Here is a 25,377-nt window from a genome sequence, read left to right on the forward strand (position 1 = left end):
GCTAACTAATGCATGTTGTCTTATACCAATTTAAACGCTGGCTGGTTTCACTTTGATTTCTAGGAAATTAATGCTTTCATTTGCACTGTGGCTTTAAATTTTACAAAGAGTTGATCAGTGTTGAGGATACCGATGAATTATTCAAATTTTATTTCTGAAAGAATCCAAATACCCAGTGTGCCAACACAAATACAGTAGATAATGTTGCTATTGGACTACACTAATAAAGGAGTTAGTGAGAAGGTTGAGTGGTACATGTTACAATCTCAAGAGAAGCCCTCGAGACAAAAAATATTTTGACCCCCGAAGGAATCGTGCCTAATTTTCTCTCTCTGACCAAGAATATACACAACTATCGTTTCAACCCCTTCTTTTGAAGGGGGGGGGGGGGGGGGGGGGCAGGCTGGGCTTGGAACCATTGGTATTTTAGTGGATTCACTCAACAGTTTTGTGCCTGCTGTGAAAATCCAGGGTAACTTTGCCTGAAACAGAGACTTGGGTTGTTTGCAGTAATCCGATCCCACTGTCTTCATTTGATTCACTGAGCAATCCTGACAGGTTAAAAATTAGCAGTCAGAAATCATAAACCAGAACTGTTGTCTTGGTAGTGCAGATCTGCACACAACATGCATCAGTGACAGGGCTCTCCCCATAAATCGGCAGATTTGGCACCTTATTGCTAACTGGACAACTCCAGTCTGCACTGAGACGTTAGCTGTGATTTTGCATTCAGGTCATGGAATCTGCCTTGAACTCTGAACCTTCTGACTTGAAATAAGTCAGGTGTGGGGCCTCTTTGGTTCATGGTCCTCAACATAATCAACTAAGTTGTCATAAAAGGAATTGATTCAGAGGTTGGGCAGGCAATAATTCCCACGTTATTTCAAAATAACACTACTGCATCCTTCAAAAGATAATCACTCATAAGTAACAACATGGTTTATTATACAATGACCTTGGTCCATTTGTTTGATGAGCTGCAGCCACAGTTACAACGCCAATAACTGTTAGTTAGTTATTAGGAGCTGAGCTCTCATATCAACAATTTGAACTGTAAATAGCCTGTGTTTCTTGAGATTATTCCAAACAGTTTCAAACAAAGTGTCACAAGTATGACACCTCACCATTTCTAAATTTTAGTCATCAGGAAGAATTAATGACATCAAGATTAATTTGTCCTGTTGTAAGTGGCCAAACTGGACAGCCCATCTGGATCAGATTGGTGTTACTAGCACAGGACAGCTTGTTCCCATTTTGGCTTGCCTGGCATTGGTACTTGCCCCCATGTCTTACCCACGATGGAGTTAATAGAGCCGAGCGTCAGATTTGCCCTTGGACACAGAAAAAGAAGAATTTGCAAAACACTGATTATTTTCATCCCTAAAGAACAGGTAGGTGCAAGAAAACTGAGCATATTATTCAGCCACACAGAACAGAAGAAGATCTGAGGTGAGAGCTCCCACAATAGCAATTTATAATTTTTTTGGGAAAGAATCAGAGGGAAAGGAGTGAATACTCCCGCTCCCAACTGTTATCCAGCAGCTGCTGCTAGACAATATTCACGTGTTAGGTGTTCAACGTGGGTCATGATTACATGCTGTAGCAGGTGCCAGATTTTGTCAGAGGACTAGTTTTGCAAAACAAAGAAATGGTTAACAATTTTATATTGAGAGGTTAGAAGTGAATTCCAGCTCAAAACTCCACAATTTATACACCGTCAATTTGTTAGTGCCTTGGTGGGGTTAGGATTTATGTGATTTTCTCCAGCTTGATTCTTTTTGGGAGTTGGGATGTAGCATCATTCAATACTGCAGCCTATAAAAGCACAATGCTGTAAAGTGGGCAGGGAACACACAGAGTTTTAGTTATTAGAGGCTAAGGCCTCTCCAAATTCAAGACACTGAGCTATTCAGTATAAAGCATTCCTCTCTGCACTCTGTTACCATACACTAAAAGATCATCCATAATTAACGTAGTTGCATTTCATTAACAATTGTCCAACAGAAACTGTCACCTATTTGCACGTGTGGCTAGAATGCTTTGTCACATGCACTAATTTTAGCAGAAACTGCCTTGGATGCGTTCAAAGGTCACAAATAAGTGTTCTTCACTTGTATTTATACTCAACATAGTACCACCACGTGGCAATTCAGACAGAGAAAGCTCATAATAAAATAAAAAAACGGATTCACACACTGCTTTTCATTTTACCAACAATTACAGAACGATGTTCAAGTACACGTACATGTACTATGCGGATTTGAATACAGTAATCACATGTTGAAAAAGTCTATTAGCTATCTTTTATTTAATAATCAGAGATGCAAGTTGCCACATTTGTATTCCCCATTTGTCATGCAGAGAGAGTGGCTAATATATTTACCAAAATTGTTGGGTACCAAGATAAATACTTACAATAAACATTTCAGAATACAGTTAAACCTCATTACATTAATTAACTATTAGAGTTTACCAAGGTTCCAAGTTTGACTCCTAGTTTGTGCCAAGTGATCCATCTACTGCTGTCATTAACTGGGGCAGCACTAGACTGTTACAATTCACCTCAGCACTCCTGAGCTAGGGTAGGGTTAAAAATTAGTCAGGATTCCTATTTCTGATTGCTTGGGGTGAAAGTCCGACTGCAAGTGCAAGTGAGGACATTGGATAAGATACTAGGTCTGCCTGTGTCTATGGATCCACACTCCAGCAAGACTAAGTTTTTAAATGGAACAAAATAAAAGGGAGAAAACAGGAAAATGGGACTGCCAGATGGAATTGACGTTGTGAAAGTCAAATTTTAAACAGGTATTTCAAATAATGCTAAATTTTAACAATAAATCATGTGTGAAATACAAGTCAATCCTAGACCTTATAAATCACAACATGGTTCTATACAGACTGCTGCAATGAAAAGCAGGTAAACCGATGCATGTATGAACAGTTAGAAAAAAACACTTGGATGAATTTTCCCAGTCTTGAATCCCCATTGCCATGCTCACCAAGCTGTGCCAACTCTGGGTGACTGTTTGAAGGGTGGGCTAACTTGGAAATTAGAATCCATCTCCCCTAATGTAGGCATATAGTGAAGGCAGTCAAGGGTCACTTTGCCCCAGTGCTGTGATTTTCCCAGTGTCAAACAGGCTCAGTGCTGCGTCAAGAACCTGGCAATACTGCAGAGACAGCTCTCACTGGGCAATGGGATGAACTGATGACTGAATTAATCAATAGCATTAAAAGGGACTGCAATTCTGACAAGGGTCCAGATGCAGGCATTCTTCTGGAGAGACCATCCTTCCACCTGGAGACCTCTCATCACACTTTGCCATAAAATTTCCACCACTACCCTTGTGTAAGTAGTATGATCCCAGCCTTTTCACTTCTGCCCAGATGAGCTGGAGCAGGTGCCAATGCTGTAGTTATACTGGATCCATTTCATCAGTCTGCCCACTGTAGGCTGAGCAACAATACACCTTCAAAACATGCATATGTGCACAAATAGCCAAGCTCCCCTGCAAAACCCCCTGGTAATTAAATACCAGTGTTTTAATTAAATTGCTACTAAACAGTAGGTAGCAAATTCAGAAACAGAAATCTTATACTGACTTTCACTGGACCATGAGAATAGCTCTGGATCTGCTCTTAGATTTGCATGAAGGTCATCACAAAATGGTGCAGGTTCCAGGTTGTATATCCCATAATGTATCTCAATTGCATGTCACATGTTGTCGCACAACAGTGATTACAGACCTTTTACAAAATGAATACTTGCTCTATTTACATTTTCATTTGTAATTATCTTGTATTGTAATACTGTACATATGGTCAAAGTTCCTTCCGACACAGCAAAACCTTCACTATAAAAACATTTACTGCCATTCCGTATTATAGTCTGTGGAGCTTAAACAACAGCGCTACAGGGACCGTACCGCAACACGGTGTATATGACTGAAAGGCAACAATATTAGAGTTTTTTTTAAATTTAAATTTTCTTTAAGTGCTTCCTTACAAAAGGGGTAGATATTTGGCCTAAGTCAAGTCATTTGGGTAGTCAACGTTCAGATCAATTGATGAATTCAGATGTAGGCAAGATTACAATGAGTACTTAAGTTACTGGTGCAGTACCTTACAATAGGTTAGAATACAGAATAACCAGTTTGACGTGAAACATTTCACGTCAATGTACAATAGTTGTTATCTGCAGAAACATTCCATTAAATTGGTTGAAAGCAATAGTCTTAAGAGTGTAGAGTCAACATTAATTTCACTACCCTAAACCAAACACCTAATAATAATAATAATATCAAATCAAAATGGACTGGAACAACGAGCTATAAAATTGTAGGTTATAACACACCATGTCACTTGGCTGCATTTTTACGTAGAGAGTAAACGTGTGTACTGGAACAGCCTACCACCGTGTTGGTCAACAGAACTTGCTAACCACAAATAGGTCATCTATTGCATTAATTTTAATTGCTTTGCATGTAATACAAGTAAAAGCCCTGAACATTTATTTCATTTAGTCGTACAACAATTTTACCATAATCTTTTCAGTCCTTCTCTTTCCCCAAAGTTCGTAATGGGTCAGACAGTAAAGAAACTTTTTGTTTTGCAGTTATTGGATGCTGCTTGGTCTTTGTAGTGACTTGCACTTTTTGAACTGCTAATTATTAGATTGGCTCACGTTCTTCTGCTGGCCTGACATGCTCATCTAATTGGTTGAGTTAACTAGAATGACAACTTCCTTTTACGTACAATGTTACTTGTGTTTCCATGGTGCTGATATCCACAGTTTTCACAAACCATGTTGTTATCATTTAACCTCAGATAGCCAGCAAAGAGTAACCAAGGAAGTTCAGCACAACAATCCAAAAATCACTGCATTTCACTGTACTATTTCACTAATAAAATTACTAAAAAAAGGTTAAAATGCAAGTACATGCTGTGCAGAAACATTTTGTATTGGAAACTATTGCAGTCAGATCACATAACTAAAATATTATAGTTGTGCCTATTAATCTTTTTATCCATTTTTGGTCAAAGCTGGAGTTAGTCACATCATCTAGATTCCTAATTAGCCACATTAGGCTGCTAGTTAATATTCGACTAGCAAATGCAACTCACCATTAAGTATAAGCAAAGTTGCTGAAAAAGCTCAGCAGGTCTGGCAGCATCAGTGAAGGGAAAAAAAAAAAAGTTAACGTTTCGAGTCTGGGTTCTGGAGGTAGGGTCACTGGACCCGAAACGGTAACTGTTTTTTTCTTCACAGATGCTGCCAGACCTGCTGAGCTTTTCCAGCAACTTTGTTTTTGTTCCTAATTTACAGCATCTGCAGTTCTTTCAGTTTTCATTCACCATTAAATATCACAGCTTCATAATATCTTTAACACTCTTAATCTTCAATATCCATCTCAATTTGTAGCAAATCTTGAATTTAACACTTACGATTCTCATAAATGAAGATATCACATACACATACAATGAATAGTGATCAAATGACTTGAGGAAAACAGCTGAGGTATTCCTAATGCAGTCAGAAAATTAAAATGAACAGTAAACAGGAATTGCTCCTCTTGCAATCCTAGCATGACATTTTATAGTTTGATACACTTAGTCCACTATCCAATGAATCCATGCAGCTATCAAATAATCAATTCACACTTCCTATCAGGCAAATAACTGCAGCAAGACAAAATATCTTGACTATCAGAAATCCTCTGAAAGGAATTTATACCTTATGAAAAAAGATATCAGTAAAAATAACTTCAACTGAATTATACTTATAACACCTCAAGACAAAAATCAAGCTGTAACTACACACCCCGGTCAGGCTATAATATTATGATTTAAAGAACATATGTTTTTGTGCTAATTCTAACAGAAGCATCTTCCACACTAATAGTAATTTATACAGATCGTGGTACTCAATTCTAAACATATGGGTCACTAAGTTATCTTTTGATCTCTTGTGAACGACTACCACAACTTGCCCCTTGTGGCATTTTCAGGTGGACCCACTGCGTTACTCCTCACAGTCTCTTAAGAGCAGGAACAAAGTTTCTTCCACCTTCTTCCCGTTCTTTACCTTATCATTGTCATCCATGCCTTCAGCTGCCAAAGCCCCAATATCTGAAATTTGCTTTATAAAATTCTGCATCATCTTCTCCTGCATAAAATAGTTCTTTGAATTCTTGGTCAATCCTTCTAAAATATTCTTTGATTTGCTGAATGCTTTTCCAAGGCTTCCTAAATTCCCCAGAATGTTTCCAAAATTAAAATATTAAGGTGAGTTGCTGTTGGTATGCTATATTAATTTTATTAGGGTTAGGGCATCAAATACAGGAGGAACCTACAAGACGGAAAATAGAATATAATACTTCACTAAACCAATCTAATTGGTTTCAACAACAGTACTCCTCTGTTACTTGAAACCAAGACTAGCACATAATAGATTAACAACATTCACAAAGTTGACTCCTGTATTAAATTCGTGATTGCTTTACACTGCTATGTTTGCTCAAATCTCTAACACACACCACTGGAACCATCAAGTGAAATCCAGTGAAGGTATTCTCAAAGCTGTTAACTGTCTCTCATTATGGCCATAAAAAATTAATTACACAGGCATTTAAGTAAGAAATGTAAAGAACAACGGAATTAAAGAATGAAAGAGAGGGTCAGTTCTGGGTAAGGAAATAGTATAAAATAGTGCAACAGTAGAAAAGGTTACCAATTCACTGCTACGGAAACAAAGAATATTTATCAACCAATTATGCATTGATATTTCGCTAAATTGCTGGATATTTAATTGGAATGCCTCCTCCAACCAACAAGAAAAACAACTAAATAACATTCAGAAACCCTAATTTTTGAACTCTAATGCAGACAGTGTCTAAATAAGTGGGAGATTCTGAACAGAAGTAATGATTTTGATTATTCCAAATAATTTCTATTGCAGATCACAAGAGGGTTCTGATTTGCCTTCCTTACTTAACAAAGTCGCGCAGTGCTACTCACCAGAAGCAGGTATGGATGGAAAGAAAGAATGCAAATAAAATCTTGTATGGTAGGATGGTGATTGAAGGCACAAGAAGGTACTGTAACTGCACAATGGGGTACACTGATAACACTAAATGAGGCATATTCTCTAAACCGTCAACGCTGATAAACAGTGTTAAGAGATAGTTACTGCTGTACATCTGGTCCCAGATCAAGCTGCAGAATAGGGTAGTGGGATTAGTTTGGATTGCTGTAGATTAAATGACCTACAAAGTGAACATCTATGATTTCATACCAGTTCCACTGTATAAATACTGACCCACAATTTCCTGTCAAAATAGTGGTAAAGCTAATTGCATCATTGCATTTTGTGCGCCAATGCCACAGCAATTTAAGCTAAAGCAGATGGGTATAAGTTCAAATGTTGCATTGTGAAATATATTTCACTGTTGTTTGCTTCTTGAAAACAGCATTTTGATGCCTGACTCACTATGAGAGAGTGAATTGAATGGATCATATTGCCCTGTGGACAATCTAAATTCAGCACAAAAACCAGGTGAAATGATGATACAAGCGGTCTTCGAGCCATTTAAGTCACATGTATTTATTTGTACTTCTAATAGCCAGTGAATTTTTTTGACATGAAAATGTTAAATATTGCCAATTAACCACTGATATTGAAAATGAACGACTACATTTGTAATCTAATTCTTTCAGGAATTGTCTGTCTGTCACGGGATATTTTACAATTGGAAAAAATTTCTTTAAAACTTTTTCTTTGTCTCTTTGTTCTCTTTTTCCTTCTGTAATTGATTAGGTATCAAATTAACCTATTCTAACTTGCATTAATCCTTCAAAGACTGAGAAGGAAAAGACTTCAATCTGTTTATAGAGATAAGCAGTTAGTTATTGTTGTATTTTGTACAGATCGCAAAGGTACAATACTTTCACCTCAGCAAGATGGTATCACAACAGTAACAGTCACAATAAACAGCTTTAATAATAAAAGGCCTCCATTTCAATCTGTCAAACAGTTAGTTGATTGGTCAATGAATCAACCAGTCAATTGGTTGGTTAGTTAGGGTCAGTTAGACAGTCAACTATGTCTATAATGTATGAATAAGCACAGTATCAGACTATATGCAAGTCTGTGATGTCATATTAGGATACATAATTACTTGCTAATAAACTTCTACAAATCTCACTCCATAAGAATTGGAGTCTCTGCGGTATGTTACGAGGGCCAACATACAAGAAGCCACATTCCATCAGTTACTTACACAGGTCCCCAGTGTCTGGTTTCCCCTCACTGTGATGCCAATAGCTCACTTTTAACAACTGGTGAAGTAAGATATCATTACAAATAAATGGCAAGTGCAACACTAATAAAGGAATTTCTCTGCTATAACAAATTATAGTCCAATGTTACACAAAATTCAAATATCATAACTTAATCTAATACTGAAATTTTCAATGTTTAAAAATTTACATCTTTATTTCTTGCAACTACTGTGCGGATCGCGATAATACCTGGAATACTTTGCATTGTATATTAGCAATACCTTGGACAGTTAAAGGTGAAGAACTGGATCATAAAAACAAAACCTGATCAACATGGCAGATAATTAAAGCTGATTAGATCACAATACACTACACCTTGAAAGAACCAACATAGGGGTGTTGATATTATTAAATGGCAGAAGGCATTGGATACTGCCTAGACCGAAGTGTGCAGATGGCATTCCAGCAATAGCACTGAAAACTTGTGCTCCAGACCTTGCTGCTCTCCTAGCCAAGCTGTTATATTTACAACTCTGGCAGCTACCTAACAATGTGATGTGGAAGACTCCTGTATACAAGAAACAGGACAAAAGGTAACTCCGCCAATTACTGTCCTGGTCTAATCTTGCAGCACTTGGAAAGGAATAAGTGGGGTCCACCAGGCCCTGATTTCACTATAGTATTGGTTCAAACATGGACAAAACAGGTGAACTCCATGAGGTTAAACTGACTACCCTTGACATCAAGACTGCATTCAACAGAGTGTGGCAAAAAGGAGGCCTCATGAAACGGATTATCAATGGGAACCGGGGTGATAACTCCCTGCTGGTTGCAGTCGATGATAGCACATAGGGAGATGGTTGTGGCTGTTCACGCTGTAATGCAATTGAAATGGTTGACCAGTATAGGAGTTACTCGTAGCTGGGTCCAAGGCCCAGACAATTTCAGCTGCTTCATCATTAGGTCAGAGGTGGAGATTTTCACTGATGATTGTGCAATGTTCAAAACTATATACAACTTTTCAAATACAGAATCAGTCCATGTCCAATGCAGCAAGACCGGATTAATATTCTGGCTTTGGCTTTGGCTTCTAAGTGACAAATTGCCAGACAATTGTCATTGCTTTTGCCTAGCAATCTCCAACAGGATATCCAACCTTGACATTCAATGGTACTACCACTGCTTAATTTTCCACTACCAACATCCTGTGGGTTACCATTGACCAGAGAGTGAATTGCACCAGCTATAAAGGAACGAGATGGGGACCGTCAGGGGAGGGGTACAGTTGCCTCAGCCTTTTCGATTCTTCAACTGGGTCAAGGCTCTTTCTGCTTGTTTGGATAGGTGTGAGGGCTGCAGGGTGGAAGAGCTAGTTGAATATTGCATTGTGATTCAGGACATCATTCAAGTTGGGGAGAGAAATTGCATGCAGTTGTAGTCGGGGATAATAAAAGTAAGGAGAAATAGACTTTTCCATCTAGCTAAAAGCATGAGTCCACAAGGTTGTATTGCCTATTCATGGCTGACTAGAAACGTAGAGTGCAAGGGAGGGAGGGGGAGACCCAGTTATGGCGGTCCACATTGGTACAATGACATAGTATGAGGGGCTAGGCTTAGAACAGAACCTTAAAGTTAACAATCTCTGGATTATTAAATGAATGCAGACAGAACACAAGTGTAATGAATATGTGACTCAAAGACTGGTAAAAGGAGAGGTAGGTTCCAATTTGTGCCAAATAATCAGCATTAATACTGGGGAAAGTGGGGGCTGTACTGTGGAGACATTCTGGACCTGAACCATGATGGGACCAACCTTTCAGAAAGCCATGTAAAATAGAGACGTAAATAGCACTTTAAACTACCAATGGGTTGGCAGATCAAGGTTGGGTAGATATAGTAAATCAAAGGGGTAGAGGTTGGGAAGCAAAATGCCAATATGGGAAATTGTTACATTTCAAGAAGAACCAAGAGGCTAAAGTGGTTAACAACAGTGAGAATTGTATTAAAGGTGTTCACTCTACAGACAGAAAAGGTTAGTCTAAGATGGTTTCTGCCCGAAATGACTGATGATTTTTAAAGTGACAGTCCACCACACTTATTAAATACACAACAGAAATGAAGATCAGAGATTGGCAGGAAGGTACATTGAAAATAATAACCTAGGAATACAGAAGGAGCATGACTAGATGTTACAAAGGTAACAAAAAGGTGAAACCAGGGGCTCTGTACCTGAATGTGCGTAACATACACAAAAAGTAAACAAACTGATAGCACATATTGAAGCAAATAAGTAGGATCTGATAACAATATGGAGGCATTGTTGCAGGATGACTATGAACATGGAGGAGTATACGGCAGTCACGAAGAATAGGAAACTTGATTAAAAAAAAGTTGGAGGGGTAGCACTGTTAATCAAAGATGGCATTGGTGAAATAGTTAGAGATGGCATTGGTTCAGGAGATCAGAACGTAGAATTGGTTTTGGTGCAAATGAGGAATAATAAAAGGAAAGCAGGTCATTAGTAGAGCAATGGTCTATATGCCCCATAAAAGTAAACCACAATGTGGGACAAAGTTGTGAAAACAGGATGGCAATAGTCAGAGGCAATTTTAATCTACATAAACTTCGAAAATCAGACTGATAATGGTAGCCTTGGCGCAGAATTTATACAATGCTTTGAGATAATCTGAGAGTAGCAAGTTCTGGACCCAACCAAAAAGCAGGTTATAATCTGCAATGTGAGATAGAAGGAACTGCAGATGCTGGAGAATCCGAGACAACAAGGTGCAGGGCTGGATGAACACAGCAGGCCAAGCAGCCTTTTTTGATGAAGGGTCTAGGCCCGAAACATCAGCCTCTCTGCTCCTATGATGCTGCTTGGCCTGCTGTGTTCATCCAGCCCTGCACCTTGTTGTCTATAATCTGCAATGTGACAGGATTACTTAGGGGATAACACGTTAACATGAATAAAACATTAGCTGGCTCGCAGAAAACAGAGTATGCATAAGTGTTCCCCCCCCACACCCCGTGTCAATGGGTCTCTGGTGGAGCCTCAGCTTTTAACAATTTATATCAAGGGCTTAGAGGAGAGATACTGGCCCTCTTCTGGCACAGTGGTAGAGTCCAAACACTGGACCAGAAGGCCCAGCTTCAAGTCCCACTTGCTCCAGAGGTGTGTAGTAACATCTCTGAACAAGTTGATTAGATGAATAGGTTAAACAGAAAAAGTTTTTTAAAAATTTAGATGAGATATGCTATTGCATGGTAGTTAAATTCACAAAAAGTAGGAAAGTAAGTTTTGAAGAGGACATAAGAGGTAGCAGACAAATAGGTATGTCAAGTGAGCGGGCAAAAATCTGGCAGATGAAGTATGAGAAAAAATACACAGTTGTTATTTTTGGGTGGAAGAATGGAAAAATGGAAAAAAGTATTACCCAAATGAAGAATGATTGCAGAATTCCAAGGTGCAGACAGATCAAGATGTTCCAACACATCGGAAAAAGTCAGCAGGTACAGTAAGTAATTAAGATGAGAGGAATGTCATCCTTTAGGAGACAAAGTGAATATAAAAGTATGCACGTTATGCTTCAGTTATATAGGGTATTGGTGAGATCACATCTCGAATACGGTTTTGGACCCATTGCTTAACAAAATATGTAAGTGTTTTGGAGGCAGTTCAGAGGAGGTTTACTATATTCAACTTGGAATGACTGGATTAGCTTGTGAGGAAAGGTTGGACACAGTGGGCTTGTTCTTGAGGGGTGACTTAATTGATGTATTGGCGTGACTTAAGTCACCTCTATTCAGGAATGGAGTTAATTCAAATATACAAAGACCCTAAAAAAGGTCTTGGTGGGTTGGATGTGGAAAGGATATTGTGTGTTGTGGGTCAGTCCAGGACCATGGGACACTGTTTTAAAATTAGGGATGGCCTTTCTAGGACAGAGAAAAGGATAACGTATTTCTCCTCCCCTCCCCCCCAACCCCGGTGGGTTGAGAGACTTTGGAACTCTGCTTCACAAAATGGTAGAGGCAGGGTCATTGAAATGTTTTTAAAGCAGTACAGAGATTCTGGTCAGGTGTGGGAATGAATGGCCATTGACGGTAGATGAAAACATGGATTCTAAAATGAAGAGAAGACTTGAGGGTCTGAATGGCTTACAAAGATATAAGTTAGGAACATGTGTATGTAGTGTGCTACGAAAGCAGTTCAGAGGCTGGGAATTCTGCAGTGGGCAAATCACCTCCTGTCTCCCCTTCCAATGTCTACAAGACACAAAGATTAAATGACAGAATATTCCTTGTCTGATTTTGATTTGATTTATTATTGTCACATGTACCTAGGTACAGTGAAAGGTTTTGTTTTGCATGCATTACAGGCAGATCATGACATACAAAGATCATAGGGCGATTGAACAGAGTGAGGAATGCAAAGTTACAGCTGCAAACAGTGTGCACAAAAAGCAAGATCAACATTAGGTTTGACATTTGAGAGGTCCATTCAGAAGTCTAATAACAGCAGGCAAGAAGCTGTTCTTGAATTGTTGGTAGGTGTGTGTAAGCTTTTGTATCTTCTGCCTGACGGAAGAGATTATAACCAGAGTGCAAGAGGTCTTCGACAATGTTGGCTGCCTTTCTGAAGCAATGAGAAGTGTAGATGGAGTCAATGGATGGAAAATGGTCTTGCATGATGGGCTGGGCTGTGCTGTGGGTTCACAACTTTGTAGTTTATGGTCCTGGGCACAGCAGTTGCCATACTAAGCCATGCTGCATCCAGATAGAATGCCTTCTATGGTGCATCTGTAAAAGTTGGTAAGGGTCCTTATGGCCATGCAGAATTTCCTTAGCCTCCTGAGGAAGAGGAGGCATAGTTGTGCCTTCTTCGTTGTCACATCAGCATGGGTGGTTCAGGACAGATTGTTGGTGATTATCACTCCTAGGAACTTGACGCTCTCGAACATCTTCGCCTCAGCTCCATTGATGTAGATAGGGGACTGCCCACTTCCTTGCTTCCTGAAGTCGATGATCTGCTCTTTAGTTTTGCTGACATTGAGGGAGAGATTGTCATCTTTACACCACAAAGATGGGCACAGTTTCAACAACACTATCCAGGACAAAACAGACCATGTGACTGACACTTTATCCAGTATATTCAACATTCACCGCTCTCCAACATAGTACTCTTACAATTCATTAAGGCTCTTTAGACTATCTTCTAAATACACTAACTCTATCATCTACAAGGGCAGCAGATGCATAGGAACACCACCACCTACGAAGTTCCCCTCCAAGTCATGCAACATTGACTTAGGAATATATTGCTGTTTCTTCAGCAACACTGGGTCAAGCTCCTGGAACTCCTTACTTAAACCACTGCAGTCCATGTGGTGTAAGAAGGCACCTCATCATCACCTTCTCAAAGGCAATTAAGGATGAGCAATATATGTCAGCCTTGCCAGGAACATCCACATACTGTGAATTTATAAATTTAAAAAAAAAAGCCTGCTAGTTACCTCCTGTTGCCGGCAAACATTGAGAAATGGAATCAACAGAGCCAAAACACGTTTAACCGTCGTTACCATTTATGGGAACTTGTCTTTCATAAAATGGTTGCTATATTTCTCTATGTAACGGCCACTCTACTTCAAAGCACGTGAAGTGTTCTGAAGCTTTCAGAAATCTGAATAATTGAAGACAGTAATTGAACTAAGAGCTGTGGTGGTACTTCGTAATCTTTTTAAACAGATGCATTTTACTATAATTCTCGGAAGAACTCACAAAACACCGAGTTTTTAAATTAGTACCTCTCATTCCATATATTTTGTACTTTCTAAAAGAAAAAGAATTTCTAAATATAAAAAGTAAAGAAGGCACAGGTTGAAATTACTGTTCATTCTATCTGAAAAGGAAGCTGAAAATTAACTAAACATTTAGAAAACTGAATGTAAAATCAATTGAAGTCTGCAGCTGGGATTTAACAGTTTAACAGAACAAACGGAAAAATCTAGCTCATGAAAATTAAAAGCTTTTAAACTCTTCAAACAAAACCGAATCAAAGGTTTCTACCAAAATTGAAAAGTTTTACTTTAGGTAGCAAATATTGATTTAATGCTTCCGAAATGTCAAAGAGTGTTCCAAGCCCTTTTACTGCAAAATATATTGGGTACAAACTGCAGACTCATATCTGTTTAGAACAGTGTGAAATTACTTAGATTTTCTTTTTTTGAGGAAGAGAAGCAGTGGAATTCCAGCAGCCTTTTTATAGCAGAACTCATTAACAAATAGTGCACAATAATGCTCAACAAGCAATTCAACAGGACACCTATAAAATGTAAATGTGAAGCCTACAAGGTTATTTAAACTTTTTCCAAAAATCATATTTTATAAATTGCTACCAAATACATGGCTTGCTCTCGACAATGCAATTCAGGTTGCTAATGTCTGAGCAGAACAGATTTCTTGTGCAGATAAAAAAGATGATACAGATAGTAAAGTTCTGGTTCCATCCCTGAAAATCACTACTTTTAATTAAACAGCATTAAACGTACCATAGCTTTCAAACAGAATTGGTGTTAAAGCTGGAGTTAGGATCTGTAGGACCGTCTTCATCAGAAAAAACAATACTAAAGCATTTCATTCTGCAAACTGAATGACTTTATGTTGCTGAATCAAGTAACCTTTAAAATAAAATGTAAAAGAAATGTAACATTCTACTCACAGTACCTGGTCACACTTCACAACCCTACATTGCAGTACGAAAATTGAGCCAAAATTTAAAAAAGTATTTTTATCAATTGTCAAATGGTGTGGCCCACATCCCTGTCACGCCGATCCCTAGCAAACTATACACCCTTTCTTCTCCAAAACATTTCCTCCCACATTTCCTGTTCCATTATCAGTGACTACTCCTTCAGCCAATTTGCTGCCATTTTCTGGAACTCTCTCCTTCAAAAATCTTCAGGTGTTGTGAAAGTGCATGTCCCGTTGCTACAGATTTAGAGGACTTGGCGAATTACAGCTGGCAAAGCTGATCCTGCCTCTCACTGGTGCCACTCACATCAGAATGCTGGCATTGGATCAGGTCAAGGATAGAACACAAGCTAGAGCGTCAGGTATGGGGCGAAGCATAAATCTGAGCGCTAAAGAGTGCGAGAGGTTCACACAGGAAACAAAGGTTAATATGAATCTCAAATACTGGTAATTTGATGATGATAAAGTGAAATAAAGTTAATTGGAGCAATTTGCACATAACTATCCCATATTCTAAACTAACTGGTTAATTTTTTAAAATTATATTTTGCAGCTGTAAAGAATGAATTAGAAATTTATTTCTTGGGGAGGAACATTTGAAAAAGCAAATTGATGGATTAGGTAACTTGATTTGAGTGAAATAGGGGCTTCAATAACATACTGAAGTTCGTTCTGACATTGTTATATTGCTTCCCAACTTCTTAAATTAAACCTTCCTAAGTTTAAAAACAAAACTAGATGTTAGAAGTGTAAAACAAGAGAGCAGAATATCTGTAATACCTAGAACACAGCTATCAAAACAGTGCGTCAATGCTGTATTAAGATTTAAGTTTTCTTCCAAAGATTACTGGTGATTTCAACATGTAATGAGTATACATAAATAAATACAAAATTGAATCAAAATATTATTAGCACAGAATCTCCACCACTTACAATATGCATGTTTAACCAGTTGGCTACTTTGACCAAATGGTGCTATGTATTTGCCAGTACTAGAAGCAATTATAAATGTACTGCTAACCTCAGATTATTTCAGACACTTGAAACAGCTGTTTACGCCTTGATAAAGAGCAAATACTTTAAGTGATGCATCAGTATTTAAATGCTGACAAGTTTTTCTTTCATTGCACATTCATGATTTTGGTGTCTTCAGTCAGGCAGTCCTACCGTCATCACTACAAAAATACGACTTGTACATTCAATTGTCCTATGTTCCATTCTATAAAACCAGAATAGTTTTTACCCTTACAAATACATATTCCACCTCTGACATATTGCCTGAGGCTAAAACACTTCTGAAGTGCAGTAGAGATAGCATTTCCTTCAAAGTATATTCTATTTTGAGATACCTCAAATTTTCAACATGCTTGATTTATAACACATATTCTTTCCAAGACATACAGCTCAAGTGGTACTACAGTTTTCAGCCCCTCAATGTGGGATGGCTAAATGAACCTTTGCAGCAGCCTTTCCTTATTGTGATTTTGCAGTGGATGCCTCAGTATTAATGTACATAGTTTTGATTCTTGGAATGCACCAGTCTGCAACACTTGGATGGAAAATACTCCTCACCCTGGAAGGCCAGCAAGTTTAGGCAGACCAAAGATCGTATTTCACAGAGCTGATGGTCCTCCAGTTGCTACTGATGTTTGACTTGGTCTAGATTGACAGGCCATCTTTTTACTTGGAGATGCAAATACAGATGTCAAGTGTAAAGACAGAAAAAAAAGTTTGGCTGTCATATTATCATCGCTGGAGGTTCAGAGAGCTATTGGTGTTTTCTATCTAGGTTTGAACAAGCAATGGTACTTTCTTCCAAAAATTACGAGCACACAATGTCATATCAGAGCAAGAATTGCTATTTTCCAGAAAAAAAAGGGACCTACTTGAGACATGCAAATCCAGAGTATTCTAACTTTTAAATCCATATTTGTCAAAATGCAAATGAGGAAGGGGGCACAAGGAAACAGCAATCATTTCTTAATATTCTATGACAAGGCTGTATGAAGACAAAATATTCCCTTTGACGTACTTACTCAGACTCTCGGGTCGCCCACACTCAATTGAAACTGATTAACAGCTTCCATTAATCATGATCTTAAACAGTAGAGGAATACAACTGTACTTCCTTGCCCTAAATAAGGATTTTCACCTCAACCAAAATAAGGCTGGACAGTATTGCCATACATCTGCACACAATTTATCTGCCATGAATTCACTGAACGGCAGAGCAGATTCAATGGGCTGAATGGACTATTTCTGCTCCTATGTCAATAATCTTAGACAAGTGTCAGCTAATTTGGGCCAGTTATTGTTTTCTGATTAACAAAACAAAAGCAACAAAGATGCACATTTACCATACTGTAACAAAATCCTAGGCAAAAAAATTGGATGGTTTATTTGACTATACCACACTCAATGTGCAGCAATCCCCCTTCTAATGTTGCAGTTGTGGTCCTAAGAAGTGAATCATTCAATTAAACAACTTTAAGAGAAACAGACTTTTCCACAACAACTAATAACATTTTGAGTTGTACTTGCCCTACCTTTCCAGTTAGGACAACAAAATAGCAAAACTTTACCCTGTTAAGTTGCAATACCGTATGTTACTAAATTACTAAATTCTACTACATTGTACTTTTGATGTACAATAAGTTTAAAAACTAAAAAATGTTAACTTTTTTTAACATTAGAAAAATACAGCTACCACCAACCTTACTCCTCACACCCATTTACCTTCTTCACCTTATCCGTACAAGTCAACCACGAACTACAATATGTCCTAATATTTCCAACTAGAAATCATTTCATATTACAAGGAATTCTGAATCAATACACAAATGAAAAATAACTCTTTCAGATCGAGAAATTCTGTAATTCTTACAAGGGAAAATCAGATATTTCACAATAATCGAGTTTAACATTACATCATTCTTTAGATGAGTCATAAACTGGCATTTACATGCTATGTAAGACTGCATGACACAAGGACTAAAACTTGCAGAACAGTCTTCCACTGAGTGTTTAAGTCCAGCACCTCTGTGGAGTGGCCTCATGGCAGGAGGCTCTGGGAACAGCATGGCAAGCGTGTGCAGCAGGTTGGAAAAAATGATACCTTGATTCTTTAAATTTTAAAAGGACTGAAGTAAGGTGAAGGAACTTGCAAGTTCTTTCTGCTTCGTGTTTAGGGGTGAATGACAACATGCTGGAAGCACGGAAAAGTGAGTGCTGATTCCTGTAACATAACTGGGTTAATCACATCAGCATCGGCACAGTGAGATATGGCGTACCCTTTATGCTGAGTAGACCCTTGATGAAAGGCTCAAAATTAAACGGTACAGGGAATACAAGTTAAATTTTTTTGAGAATTCAGTACATTTTCAGTTTCCATAACCTGGACATTATTGTATTCCTTTTAGGCCTAACTTCTCAAAATTCCCATCTCCTGACAACAGTAACACTTGCTTAATATTCTGATTAAAGGAAAACAGGCTAATCATCTTAAAATGATATCAGCAGTATGCCCAGCCATCACCTTGCATGTTAAAAAACTAAAATTTGCAGAAGGGACAATGAATATGCTAGAAACTTACAGGAGAGATCAGTTATAAATGTGATAAACATACAGGAAACAGACACTGGTCCCATGGTTAGCCAGACCAATTAGTTTTTAAGCTGAACAGTAGTGAAGATGGTGATGTTATTAACAAACTATAGAGTTTGAGCTTTAGAGTTTGCGCAGTCCAATGGGTACACCATCGCACAAACTTAGACTCAAGTAAGATGCAGGTATGATGTTATGAACCTCGAAAGCTTAAGAAGGATGTTGTCACAGAACAAAATTGAAAGTTAGGAACTGGTTTTCTTGGACTGTCAAAATTGTGACAGGTGGGTTTCAAGGAGGACAGTGTTTATAATTTCTCAAATATTAAGTTCATCAGTTGCAACAGTTTCCAATTAGACTTTCATATTCAGTGAACATAAGCAATTCTGAAGGCCAAACTCTCAATTTTACCAGACGATGAAATCAAATTAGAAATGCAACAAATTACAAACAGCACCAACACCAAGCGACTGTTCATGAGCTGCCACAAGACATGTTCAAAGCTACTGAAAGACAAAGTGACGAAGATACTCATAATAAACTAAGCTGGTAAGGTGACAGACTCAAATAGAAACAGGGAGAGAAATTAAAAAAGAGCATGAATGTAAAGTTGAAAAACAGTTCATCCACCATTGTGTCAGAAAGGCTAATGCAACATGGGAGCGATATGGTTGCCCTGGGACTGATCAAATAGTTAAATCCTGGATCAAGAGTATGTTCAGCGAAATGCATACCAGGTATAAGTCATGGGTAGTAAACAATTAAATGTAGAAATGATATTCAAATTTTTAAAAATGCTTCCACTCACTTAATTTCTAAGAATCTGATTATGTGCACTCTCTTGTTCCAACTTGCTCCTCAAAACAGAAGTGATGAGATTGCTTTCATGAAATCAATAACATCCAAAGTATTACAGAGTATAAGTAAATTTTGAAATCTCCAATGAAAAAAGAATTCTAATAAACACATTGCTTTTGAGCTTACCTGGGAAACTCTGGTCATGATTAATCAATCAATTTGCAAACTATCAAAATACAGTATATCCAAAACTTTAGGCAAAAGCAGATGGTCTTCATTAAATGGAACAAAATAAATAAAACCAGGATCAAAATTTTAGTTTCCAACAAAGAAAAACTGGAATGGAATATTCAGGGGAAAAATATTACAACATTGCTTGTTAAATGTGAACCACCTCCCTCATAGGAGTTTTAATAGGTTATTTTGCTAAAATTAGAACTTGATTCAAAACTTTATTGCTTTCTATTTTCTCCTGGTCTCTCCATTCCAGGTTGTTTTGTCCAATATTAACTTTCATTGGATTTCTTTATACCTGTTAAATGGACACTTCAAATTTGAAGTGGAAACCAATTCATATCCAAAGCTTTTCCTGACATAAAGCATGAAGCAATATTCAAGATGGTTCTTGCTTTCTCGCTTCTCATTTGTAAGTTATTTATTTAAATAAATCCACAAACTGCAACCCTGCTGTGGCTTTATTACAAGGTCCAATGCCAATACTTTATCCCTACAGAGCAGCATTTAAACTTAAAACATCCTTCACATAATCCACTGAAAAAGAAAATTAATCTCATTCTGCATGGCATTGATCAATTATACGTAAGAGATCAGATACCAGCTTTTACTAGATTTTGATAAAGTAACCACAGATTCATTGTGTTTCATTATCTTTTCTGACTTTCTAGCTTGTAATCAATAATCCAGTCTTAACTGAAGTCCTTACTAGAATCTTGTTGGTTATAACTGATATTTTCATTAGACACTACTCAACTGATGTGACTTATCAGAAAAATGCTACAACAAAAACTTGCCTTCTTGCTACGGACCTGGAGTGTGCCTTGCCTCATTGGTAATATATGCTACATATCAGTACACATTGGTTCACGCAAGCTCTTGTGGCACAGTGGTTATGTCCCTTCCCTAGAGGGGAGTCATAACATGGCTGAACAGGTTGATATCTACATTGATTCAAGTTGCTGGAACAGGTCACACGTGGTTGTCAGGAAGTTAGAATGGTGTTCACAGCAGCTAGCTGGCTGTAGCATCTTGCAGATTGCGCTAGAGGGCTTACCTTTGATATGGAGTTGCATGGAGGGTCAACATACTGTTTCAATTATGACAGTACTTTGATTGCGTGGGTCATTGGTAGCACACTCGCCCAGGAAAAGCATTCACTCTGGGTAGGTTATCTGTCCTCTCTTACTTTTGTCTATTTTAAGACTCCACTTGAAAGGGTCCATATAACATTCTGGCCTCAAATGGACTTGAAATATTAACTCTGCTTTCTCTCCACAGATGCAGCCAAAACTGCTGAGTTTGTCCTGCAATTTGTCTTTGTTCCACAAAGCATTTGTTTGATTAATTTTGTTTAAAATTCACTGTTAACACATGGACATTATTGGCAAAGCTCACATTCGTTGCCTATCCCTATAACACGATACAACTCAACTGTCTGGTTTTGCTTGGCAGACTTTAGTTAAAAGGCAATCACATTGATGAGTGACTGAAGTTCAGTGCAGGCTAGATCCTTTCTCAAACAGAAAATCAGTGAACCAGTTAGGTTTCGACGCGATGAGCATAAATAATATCAGGAAGCCAAGGAGGCATACAAAAGCTGAACTGCTATCTTTTTAATTTTGCTTTCCAACTGAATGTGTTGCAATGTGCTACTAGAACTGCATGAACCAGTCAATGAACGCTCCTCATTCTGTGCAGCTAGGCTCTGTCATTTCTCAGTGCAGTGATATCTGCATTTTCCTCTTCAGACTCTCATTCTCCAATGGATTTACTTTATACTTAAATCAGAGCCACCAAATTTAAACCGACTCCGGTAATGCTCACACTGATATCTTGCAACTTCAGCCTAGGCTCTAGTAAGATTGACTATACTTCACATGCCTCATGTCTTTTTGACTGTGCTACTATAAATTCTAATGAAGTAAGACAAATGTAAAAGTGCAGGCCAGACCATGAAAAGTGAAACTGAACATTTCACCATTCAGTGCACAAGTCTAGGCACATGCAGATATTGGAAATTATGATCTAAGTTCATCTGTCTTTTAAAAGATCAAATTCATTTGTAATTGTCTATTTGGATGTCAAGGGTAGCGAGTTCACATCTGTAAAGCATGAAAGTTAGAAGAATGAAGACATTGACCTGGATTTTGCAGCACCAATATCAGTGAGGTTATTGGCATGGTCATTATTGAATAAAATGGGCAGCAACATTTGATTATTTTTCATTTAAACACCGATATCAGGAAATCGATGTCAAAGATGCTTGATCTTTCTAGGAGTATTTCTATACCAAGGTCTTGAGAGACTGGCAATTACTTACTTGGAAAATTGCAAATGTGATACTTAGGTGAAACATGTCAACTAAACATATAGAAACCTTAGGTTCATTCATTTAGCTGTAAAATGTTCACAGGTCTCATGGCATGTCAAATCTCAATTACTGCCAAAAATCTCTTGGACACCTAAAAATTAAAGTTAGTCAGTTATAATTGTCTATAAATGTACATTGGTTGCAGGTATGCAGCCTCAATTCTTCAGATTTTAAAATCATTATTCAAGATAAAGTTTTTTTTATTTTGACACTGCATTCTACTTTTCTTTCCCACATGTTATTTTGTGGACATGATCTGGCATGGAATTTAATACGATCAGTACATTTTCAATTTTAGACTGCATGTTTCATTAAGGATTCTTCAAACTGGACTGATTAGGGAGAGAGGTCATTCCATGTCCTGCTCACACTTAGAGGACAAAGTGTTATTTAACTCTAATTTACTGACATTCCCAATGAAGGGGTCCATAAAATCTCATGATCAATAAACACTACACTGCTGTTCACAAAATCTAGGCCAACAAGAATATAGCCAATGTCGGTATTGCTCAATAGAATGATGTAAACTGGAAATAAAGTTAATTAATACCACCTCTTCCCACATAGTTAATTTATTATGGCGGCTCCAATTCTGTGGGAAAGCCAATAGTGATTTGAAAACTTACAAACTCCGTTTCAAATGGCTCAAATTTCTCATTTGATTTGTTCTGTATTAGTTCAGATAATGACCCTGTGACAGTTAACTTTCACGATATTTCCACACTCATGTCAGAATGTGTCCCCTGTTGGTGCTGTATGATGTGTGGTATACTCTACTCAGTTTAAAGAAATAATTCGGCAGTTGGTCAAATGAGCCCACTATGGATTTTTCTTGCTCGGTCAGTGTTCCTCATTCGAATTACTTTCTAATGACTCGCTGATGGGTGTTAGTAAGTGTCGGGTGAGCACAACAACATCATACTTAAACGCCCACAGGCCCTCATGTTTAAAATGGTATGCCATTGCTCATTATCTCAACCCTCATGAAGACTGGTGTTTTGGATGACATGCTACCTGTACAACTGTACCCTCAAACATGTTTGCAGCTTCAGGACAAAAAATGGGGAAAACAATTTGTACATAGCTGCTCAGATGTAATCCTTAATAAAAATGGTGAGGAATGGAGTGTTAGGTTTTCAAAACAGAAGTTAAGCAGGTATAAAAATATATATTTTCCTGCCACCATCTCTACTGACCACTACCAAATGAAATACTCTGGCATGTAGAAACAATTTTGAGGCATATCTATTTCTAGCTTTGTCATTATGATAAACATTTTCCATGGACGAGTTGTCTGATCAGCAGTGTTCAGCAGCTATCACCCAAATGTATAATTCAAGTGGAACAAACAGCATATTCATTCTGTATGTGAATGAAATTAAATTCTGTAGTAGGCACTTAAATGTAAACTGCAAGGGATCCCACATGAAGAATGGTATTTGGGCAAGTAAGGGTCGTGGTGCCCAGGGTACCAAAATTAAATTTGATGACTTGCCTTGAATTTATACTGTAAACTCCCCAAATAAAAAGCACTGTAGTACCAGCAAGGATTGAAGTGCAGCTGGACAGGATTACCTCAATAGCTTCTATTCTAAATAAAGACATTATACTTTACATTTTTTCTCACGTTTCTCTCCTGAAGTTGGAAATGTATAAAAGGGTATAATTCTACAGGTAGCACGTCATCTAAATCACCAGTTTTCTTGAGGGCTGGCAAGCTTAATCATGGGGCCCAGTGAGCATCCAAATGTGATGTTGTGCTTACCTGACATTCACTTAACACATCTCAAAGAGCCAACAGAAAGCAATTAAAATGAAGAACCCATGGTGGGCACGTTTGAAGAACTGCTGCATTCTCTCTTTAAAACCAACTACGCAGCGTGTATTGCACACCTGGCAGCACCAACAGGAGATGAACTCTGACACAACTGTAGTAAAGATCCTGGAAATTAACTACTATTATTTGGCCATTCTGTGAACCAAGATGGAACTAAATAGAAATACTAGAAATTTCAGCCATTGGAAACCAAGAAGAGAGACAAGTTCATTAAACTTTCAAATCACTTAACTACTGCCGTTAATAGTTTTGCTTAGAATAGCGTTTAAAAACAAATGAGTGTATTATCTGATCTCTCTCACTTCTCATGCACAACATCACTATTAGGATTATCAACAGCACAATTTCAAAGTTTAAAGCTAATGCCAAATGCTTCCAGTAAACACCTCTTGGTGCCAAAGCTAGAGAACCCAGGGAGCTGCAAAGAAATTCTCCAGCTTTCGCTCAATGCAACAATCGTGTGATCTTTATCCAGATTAAACATTAATTTGCACATGTTGTTCTCAAACATTATCAAAAAGGCTGTGTTCTCTGTAAACACAAATCAGTTGAAAGTAAAGTAGTTTGAAAGCGTAACACCAGTTTTGGCTGCATCCCTATTTTTCAAATCAATAGAGCATGAAAATAACATGGTTTCAGGTATACCCTAATACACTTTGACAGTTGAACTCAACTCAGGTAATATTTGCGAAGTTTCTGCACAGCATCAACTGAAACTGAATTAGTTAATGGCTAATCCCTGAGTTTGGTGTGTAAATTACCATAATCTTAGACAAGGTCTTTCACATTGCATTTGATTGGAAAACGCTGTAGTATACTGTGTATATACTGTCCAGTTAACAGTATAAGCAGAGAATGATTCTTCACACCATGATCCTTTTGCAACGGGGAAAATTCAACAAACAATACAGTAGCATAAATGAAATAAAGAAAGCAAAAGACCTGAATGAAAGTGGGTTATGCAAAAAGAGAAGTAGAAACCATTTTAAAAACATACTTCTAGGGAACCCTGACACTCTATGCTTCTGTTTTATCACAGACCACTAATTTCTTTACTTAAGTGTGTGCCAAATCTGCTTATAAAAATTGAAGATATAACATGCAGAGATAGTAAGAACTGCAGATGCTGGAGAATCTGAGATAACAAGGTGTACAGCTGGATGAACACAGCAGGCTAAGCAGCAAAGGAGCAGGAAGGCTGACATTTTGGGCCTAGACCCTTCATCAGAAATCACATGCATATGTGTTAAACTGAATTTGTTTCAAGCAATTTAGGCCCCAACTTTTGGCACAAAAGGAGGTCATCTTTGTTGCAGTGAAAAAGCCAGAAGAAGTCAGGAATCCCATGTACAACATCTGGCAGGGATGGACCACAGTTTGCACAGGTACAGTTCCTGGAGGCAGCTGGCCACTTAAATGAGCGGGCATCGCCTCTGAAATACACAATTTTGAAGACTCTGGTGTCTGAAACCTAAAGTATAGAGATTGGACCAAGTAAGG

General features: G+C 38.0%; 1 protein-coding gene and 1 long non-coding RNA gene across 7 annotated transcripts in view; one reads left to right on the forward strand and one right to left on the reverse strand.

Annotated features, from left to right (window-relative positions):
• Positions 1–25,377, reverse strand: part of gab1 (GRB2-associated binding protein 1) — a 217,860-nt gene that overhangs the window by 75,868 nt on the left and 116,615 nt on the right. The gene's annotated exons all lie outside the window — the stretch shown is intronic.
• On the forward strand, positions 1,165–7,681 carry LOC125483268. The gene is made up of 3 exons (XR_007262216.1): positions 1,165–1,391; positions 6,959–7,026; positions 7,470–7,681. It is a non-coding gene; the product is annotated as an uncharacterized LOC125483268 (long non-coding RNA).

This window comes from Rhincodon typus, chromosome 1, assembly GCF_021869965.1.
Source record: "Rhincodon typus isolate 14 chromosome 1, sRhiTyp1.1, whole genome shotgun sequence".
NCBI classification, from domain to species: Eukaryota; Metazoa; Chordata; class Chondrichthyes; order Orectolobiformes; family Rhincodontidae; genus Rhincodon; species Rhincodon typus.